Consider the following 8,448-nt stretch of genomic DNA (forward strand, 5'->3'; position numbering starts at 1 on the left):
GCCGCTGTGGTTGCTCTTTCTTGACACAAAGCCCCTTGTAACCCCCCCCCCCTCTTGACATTTCTCGTCCCCTGTCAAATCTCTCTCTCTCTCTCTCTCGTGCCCACAACGTTGCCATGGCCAGGGCAGCAAGCTCCTTGGCAGGGAAGCGGGTGACGAAGAGGAGCGTTACATCATCATCAGCGGCATTGCCTCCTCCACAAGCTCCTACCGCCTAACCTCAAATCAGAGCAAGCGTGTCGGCGTTCTGGGAACGGGGGTCCCCAGACTTGCCTGCCTGCGGCCTGCGGCGTGGCTCGAGTGGGGGCCCAGTGCGGCCCAGCTTCATCAGCTCAAGCTCAAGACCCCCGCAAGGGGCCAAGCCTTGTGGGGTGGATGACAGGAGGCTTGCTCAGGAGCAGCCTCATCAGGTAGGCTCGCGAGGAGGCGGAGAGATCAAGGCAGGGGTGCCTCGTGAGGAGCCCGTGACGCAAGCCATGACGATCGAGATTAGGCGGGCGCCAGGCGGGCGCCGGCCTGCCCAGTGTCCTTGTTTCCCCTTCGGTGCAAAGGGAGAAAGCACAGGCCAAGGCATCGGGCAAAGGTTACCATTCCGGTGCAACGAGACCAAGACCAGCACAGCGGCAGGACGGAGGTCACCGTGGAGCCCAAGACGGCGTCATCACCAGTGCTTTTGGCAGCCGAAGACCACCTTTGGTCAGGATAACTTGTACTAGATGTTCCCCTTCAAAATGGCCAATTGTTGGCGCCCTTCCCGCTCATTATTTGGGAAGAGGACCAGGGCCTCTATAAATAGGACTAGCCCCCGAAGAGAGGAGGGAAGGGAGAAAAAGAAGGGAAAGGAGATAGAGAAGAGAAAGAGAGATCCGGACCAAGTAGAACACACCGCACCAGCTCAAGAACACCTCTCGCGAGGCCGTTCTTCCCCCTGTATTGTTCATCATCAACCCCTGAGGCAATCCACCACACCACACACTGGAGTAGGGTATTACACCACATCGGTGGCCCAAACCAGTATAAACCTCGTGTCCTTTGTGTGTTCTTCTTTCCAGCCTAGATTTCTTGCGAGCCATAGAAGCGCGAGTCGGTAGGGGAAAGATCTCCGTGCGCACCCCAGAGTTCGAACCTTAAGGGTCCGCCGGAACCCGAAATCCGACATTTGGCGCGCCAGGTAGGGGTGCGCCGGAATATTTCTTCCGCTGTTCGCGTGTGATCTTCTGTCGTGTCCATGGCTGACGCTCGTCGGGCTCGCGCCGAGCGCCGGGCTGCTCTCGCCACCCGCGTTGCCCAGACGGCGCCCGTCGGCGGACGCCCTCATCGTTCCCCATCGCCTACCGCCAACGCCGCCACCAGCCCGGCGGGGAACGAGCAGCAGGCCTCATCCCAGCATCCTTCGGTGCGGCGGGAGGGCCGCACCGCAACCCCGTCACTGACTCCAACCAGTTCGTTGTCCCACGCCCGTCGCGCCCCCACGGACGCGCACGCCACGCTGCTCCTGGTAAGAGAGCTCTTGCACTACCGCCCCGTCAACGACCTCTACGAGGACTGGCTCGCCCGCATCACCGAGCTCGTCAGCGCCGCAGGGGGCTCTCCCTTGCCGTCCCTATCGCTACCTCGCCCTCCATTCCGCGCAGGGGGCGAGGATCAGGAGGCGCCCCCGCCACCTCCTCCCCAAGAAGGCGCCCTGGCTCCAAGGTGCGCAGCCCCAGGGCGAGACCCTCCACGTCCGGTGCCTGCGCGGCAAGAAGGGAGCTGCCAAGAGATCCCTCGTCCCCAAGAAGGTGCTCGCGCGCTCCCAGCACCGGCGCGCCAAGATCGCGTCCCTGCGCCTCCACGCCGAGACCCCGCGCTGCTCCAAGCGGCAGCGCGTGGTAATCACCAGGAGCAGGCCCAGCACCAGCAAAGGGCGCCGGTGGCCACAGCAGGCTGTCGCGCCTTCACCCCCGAGCTACGCGGCGTCACATGGCCAGGCAAGTTCAAGCCTGATCTGCCCCCTCGCTACGATGGCACGGCGGACCCTGCGGAATTCCTACAGCTCTACGAGCTAGGCATCGAAGCCGCCAACGGAGACGAAAAGGTCATGGCGAACTGGTTTCCCATGGCGCTCAAGGACGGCGCCCGCACCTGGCTCCCAGCATGATCTCCTCTTGGGACGAGATGCGCACTCGCTTCATCGCCAACTTCCAGGGCACTCGCGACCGGCCCCCGGCCATAAGCGACATGCGCCGCATCAAGCAACAGCCAGGAGAAACCCTGCAGAAATACATCCAGCGCTTCAACAACGCTCGCCTCAAGATCCCCAGGGTGACTGAGGAAGCCATTATTTCAGCTTTCTCCGATGGCGTGCGCGACATCAAGATGAAGGAGGAACTGGCAATCCATGAAGACCTGTGCACATCCCTGGAGCTGTTCAACTTGGCGACCAAGTGCGCCAGGGCTGAGGATGGATGCCTCTCCCTCCTCGAGCTCCCAGCTGCCGACCCAGAAGAGAAAAAGCCCAAGGCCAAGGATGTGAAGCGTAAGGGAGCTGCCGTGCTCGCAGTGGAACCAGACACCAAGCGAGGCAGGGATCAGCCTGAGTCATCCAAGGGCAGCCGATACTGCGTGTACCACGACCACCACACCCACAACACCAACGAATGCCAAGAGCTCAGGGCCGTGCGAGATGGGCGTATCGGCCGACGCCCCGAGCGCAACGACAGGGGCTATGGCCTAAGAGGAGCAAGAGGTGGATGACGATGGGAAGATCGTTGCCCTCGCCAAGGGTGGCGTGACCGACCTCGCGAGGATCGCTGGCAGGACCAGCCTCGCGAGGGAGGCTGGAGGGATCAGCCTCGTGAGGTCGCCTGCAGGCAACGTAGGCCTCCCGCCTCTACCGCCACCATCAAGAAGGAACGAAGACCAACATCAAGATGAGGGGGCTGGGGGCTTCCAGGAGCAGCGCAATCGCTTGCATCTTGGGTGGCGCCCAGGCCCCAGCATCACAGCGCATCTTCAAGCAGTTTGCTCGCGAGGTGAATGTAGTCCTCCCCAAGCTTGAGGCCACGTGCCCTCTCAAGTGGTCTGCATGCGCCATCACGTTCAGCTCAGCGGATCAGCTCAAGTGCGCGGCAACGGCCGGAGTTCTCCCGATGCTTTGCTCCCCAGTCATCGGCAATGTGCAGGTCACCAGGACCCTCGTTGATGGCGGAGCAGGACTCAACGTCCTGTCCGTCGAGACGTTCGACAATCTCCAAGTGTCGTATGATCAGCTCCAGCCGACCAAGCCTTTCTCAGGAGTCACTGATGGTTCCACTGTTCCGATAGGGCAAGTTCGCCCGCCAGTCACCTTCGGGCAGCGCAACAACTACCACACCGAGCTCATCGACTTCGACGTCGCCCACATTCGCCTACCATACAACGCCATCCTCAGGTACCCAGCCCTAGCCAAGTTCATGGCAGTGACTCACCATGGCTACAATGTCCTCAAGATGCCAGGAAGCGGTGGAGTCATCACTGTACCCTGTGAGGAAAGGGACACGGTGTGTTCACTTGAGCGTGCGTTCCAAGCCGCAGGAATCAAAGACCCAGATCACAGGAGCGGAAGACTTCCCGAGGCGACCCTTAAGAAGAAGAAGGCTTCGCCTGGCCCAAGCCATAAGGAGGCAGGCGCCTTCGGAGGCGTTGCGTCAGGATTTGCGCCCGTTCAGGGAGCGCCACCATCTGTCGCATAGGAAAGCGCGCCCGGCGCCCTCCTCAGGCAGGGCTCGGGGCTCTTTCTTGGAGAGCCACCGACTTTGCCAAGGTCACGAGGGAGGCGCTCGGGCACCACTTGAAGGGGTGCTTCCAGGCACGTTTCCCTCAGGAAGGTACGAGGAAAGGAAGACCAAACCCTCAGGAGTTCATCACACGAAACACCCAGGAGCTACAGGAGTCGAGAGTCATGCGCGGCAGCTGCCGCTTGCCCGCCATGGCCCCACATCCAGGCGAGGATGGTGGGCTGCGCGTCTGCATCGATGCGCCAGGGCTCAACCGAGCCGCATCTCAGGAGCGCCTCTGGCCTTCGCGCGTGGGGCGTTGCGAGGGTCCACCTCACAGCTATGTTCGCATGCCTTTCGGCCTGCCGAACACGGTCGCCGTTCATCAGCGCCTGAGCATTCTGGAGGCTCAGGAGATCAGACATTGTGCGGTCCTCGCGGAGGTGGAGATGGCCCTCGAAGACCTACCCGTGCCCCCGGAGACTCCCGAGGCTCCTGGGCCTGGGGGCTCGTGAGGGTCGATGTCTTCACCGCGCGTCGCCCACTTCTTCGGCATCACTTCATCTTCAACGGCATCAGGTGACATCTTCCAAGTTCCATTTTTAGCTGGGAGAGCCAACAGGGCCGCGTCATTCCCAGGTCGCGTGGGTCCGTCCTTGCGGCACATATCTGTTTTGCTTACGCTCTTTACCTACCTTGTTGGGGGGCGCCCCTCGGGCTGCATCATCCCCAAGCTGCTTGGGCCTGGCCCAGCGGCGTTTTCTTTTCCCGCATCTACCTAAAATGGATTTGCTCCTTCTTACTTAACATACCTGACCTAATCGCCTGCTCGATTGATATCTACCCATGGACCCGCTCGCTTTGGCACGAAGTCTGCATACGGATCCGTCCCTGCAACGCTGATAAATCTGAGTGGTCGAGCTCTGGCCGCGGCAACCCCGCAAGGCGCCACCTCACCAGGCCCTCAGTGCCCCCAATCACTCCCTCGGAGCAAGCAATGGTTGGCTGGCAACCGTAGCGACAGGTCTTGTCTCTCCTTGTGATTGGTATGCAAGACCCACTCCAGGAGCAACGTTGGGGACATCGCGGGCTATCTCTCCCTCTCTCCGGCACGGACCGCTTGCACGTTAAAAGGGGGGCGCCTGAGCATCGCGACTCATGGGCTCCTACTGGCTCTCCAGACCTCACCTCCTGGCCTTGACCCACGGCATCGCGACCTGTCATACCAGCGGCGGCTGAGCTCGCTCGAGGGCCGGGACCTGAGGACGTAGAGCATTAAGGATAGTGTGGGGAAGTGGGAAGAAGCTCGCGAGGACCTAACCCAGCAGCACCTCAGCTACCGCCACTCGGGCCGGGCGCCCCGTCGAAGAACTACCCCAAACTCAAAAGATAAGTCACACCCTTACAGGAGCTAGACCAACGCAACACCAAACCCTCTCCTAGTGCAGCTCTGTCATGACAACGTTGCCTTCCTTTCTCGCCCAGTGAGGGCTGCTCGAGCGCTAAAGGGGACCTCCCGAGCATCGCGACTCGGGGGCTCTTACCGGACCTCGGGCCGCTCACCTCCTGGCCTTGACCACGGCATCGCGACCTGGCATACCAGCGATGGCTGAAGCCTGCCTGGGGACTGGGACCTGTCAGCGTAGAGCGCTAAGTCCTCGTGAGGATAGAAAGGGGGAGCCGAGCCGAGACAGGACAAGCATCTCGCATCGATTCATATTAGGGATATAATGTTCGCAAAAGACATGGCAGGCGCCTTACATACCCCCGCGGGGTGTTGCTTCGATTCCTCGCAGGGAACAAATGGTGCTAATCCTAAGGAACGCTAATTGCTCGCGCCTCCGCAAGCAACGCCATCATCAACAGTGGACTGCCCGGCGCCGGCGCCAACCCCACCCAGATCAGTGGTGTCGGCGGCCCGATGCAGTTGCCCTACTCCGAGCACAGCGCGAGCTCGGAGGCTCGTAGCTGTCGCCGCTCATCTCCGGAGTCACGAGAAGCTCGGGGGAGCCGCTGGATTCCCCAGCTCCTCTGCTGCTGCCTGAAGAGCTGCTGGAGGGCTGATGGGCAGGCCAGGTCCTCGCCAGTCTGATGCCCCTGCCACTTTCCTTGGGGCAGCACTCCAACCGGCGTCCTTCAGCATTGAAGACCTTGAAGAACATCAGGGAGGCGTCGTCGTGTTCAAGATGAATTACGAGGGCACCCTCCGTCCGGCAGACCCGTGCGATCTCACCCCAGCCCCGAGTCATGTAGACCTTGCCCGGAGCGGCGACCGTGACCTCCCCTCCGGTCGCGAGGGTGCTGCAGTCGGCGTGCTGCAGCCAAAGCTCCAGACACCCGCTCGGCGGCATCTCGAAGGCGAAGGAGGGAGGAAGGCGGATCCAAGAGCATGGGGGCATGGCGGCGTGAAGCACGAGCTCACAGGAGGAGCCCTCGGCGTGGACTCCAGGAGGAACGACGCGCACCGTCGTGACTCGCCGGCGTCGGTGGTGGCACCGTCGGTGTCGCTCGACGCCCTCTTCCCCAGGGCCCTCGATTCGGGCATACAAGGGCAGTGGAAACCCAGGCGGCGGCCGCTCGTACCAGGGCCTCGATGCCTCCTGCCAAGCACCCTCATCTCAGCGGCAGGGGACTAGCCGTTTCTTCGGCGGAAGAGGGTCAGGACCTTCTCGGGGGGCCTTTCCTTTCTCTTCTGCAGAAAACCGGCGGATTGGTGCCATTGGCGTAAGGAGAAGCAAGGACGAGGAAGAGGAAGGAAAGGAGTAGCAGGAAGGGATAAGCTAACGAGGCTCATGCAGCCCCGTACTTATAGCCGGAGAAGGCCAACCGCCGGCCACCACGATCGCGGGTAATCATGACCCATTTCTCTGCATGCAGGGACTTGTCAAGTCGAGCGGTTGCCGAGGCGTCGTGGGGAAGCGCAGATGCCCACGTCCAACCAATCGCCACGCGGCACCCAAGGCCGCAGGCTATTGGGGCCCGTGGCGCTTCGTGCTTGCCCCTTCGCTTCTCTGCTAAGCCAAGCCCGGGCACGCCTCGGGCCCGGGGGCTACTGTCGATGTTCTAGGAACGGGGGTCCCTAGACTTGCCTGCCTGCGGCCTGCGGCGTGGCTCGAGTGGGGGCCCAGTGCGGCCCAGCTTCATCAGCTCAAGCTCAAGACCCTCGCAAGGGGCCAAGCCTTGCGGGGCAGACGACAGGAGGCTTCCTCAGGAGCAGCCTCATCAGGCAGGCTTGCGAGGAGGCAGAGAGATCAAGGCAGGGGTGCCTCGCGAGGAGCCCGTGATGCAAGCCATGACGATCGAGATTAGGTGGGCGCCAGGCGGGCGCCGGCCTATGCAGTGTCCTTGTTTCCCCTTCGGTGCAAAGGGAGCAAGCACAGGCCAAGGCATCGGGCAAAGGTTACCATTCTGGTGCAACGAGACCAAGACCAGCAGAGCGGCAGGATGGAGGTCACTGTGGAGCCCAAGACGGCGTCATCATCAGTTCTTTTGGCAGCCGAAGACCACCTTTGGTCAGGATAACTTGTACTAGATGTTCCCCTTCAAAATGGCCAAATGTTGGCGCACTTCCCGCTCATTATTTGGGAAGAGGACCAGGGCCTCTATAAATAGGACTAGCCCCCAAAGAGAGGAGGGAAGGGAGAAAAAGAAGGGAAAGGAGAGAGAGAAGAGAAAGAGAGAAAGAGAGATCCGGACCAAGTAGAACACACCACACCAGCTCAAGAACACCTCTCACGAGGCCGTTCTTCCCCCTGTATTGTTCATCATCAGCCCCTGAGGCAATCCACCACACCACACACTGGAGTAGGGTATTACACCACATCGGTGGCCCGAACCAGTATAAACCTCGTGTCCTTTGTGTGTTCTTCTTTACAGCCTAGATTTCTTGCGAGCCATAGAAGCGCGAGTCGGTAGGGGAAAGATCTTTGTGCACACCCCAGAGTTCGAACCTTAAGGGTCTGCCGGAACCCGAAATCTGACCAAGCGGTTTGAGAAACTTAATGAAACAGTGCAAATCAAACTAAATCAATGCCTACATGTAGTGATTGTGGTAGCGTAGAGAAAATCACATAGCCGTGTCCAGTGATTTTCACCCAACCGGTGTGCACAGGGTGTCCAGTAACTTTTGTGGTACCCTGTGCGCACGGGGGTCAGATACCACGTGCACACGGGTGAGGGAGTCCTGGACTAAGGGGTCCTCGGGCGTCTGACCTGTTATCTATGGGCTGGACTGATGGGCTGTGAAGACGTGAAGACCGAAGACTACACCCGTGTCCGGATAGGACTCTCCTTGGCGTGGAAGGCAAGCTTAGCGAACAACTATGAAGATTCCATCTTATGTAACCGACTCTATGTAACCCTAGATCCCCTCGGTGTCTATATAAACCGGAGGGTTTAGTCCGAATAGGATGGACTCAATACCTTAGTCATACAGGCTAGACTTCTAGGGTTTAGCCATTATGATCTCGTGGTAGATCAACTCTTGTAATACTCGTATTCATCAATATCAATCAAGCAGGACATGGGGTATTACCTCCATTAAGAGGGCTCGAACCTGGGTAAAACTTCGTGTCCCCTGTCTCCTGTTACTGTCAACCTTAGACGCACAGTTCGGGACCCCCTACCTGAGATCCGCCGGTTTTGACACCGACATTGGTGCTTTCATTGAGAGTTTCGTTGTGCTATCGCTGAAAGGTTCGATGGCCCCTTC

This window comes from Triticum urartu, chromosome 6, assembly GCF_003073215.2.
Source record: "Triticum urartu cultivar G1812 chromosome 6, Tu2.1, whole genome shotgun sequence".
In the NCBI taxonomy this organism is placed as follows: Eukaryota; Viridiplantae; Streptophyta; class Magnoliopsida; order Poales; family Poaceae; genus Triticum; species Triticum urartu.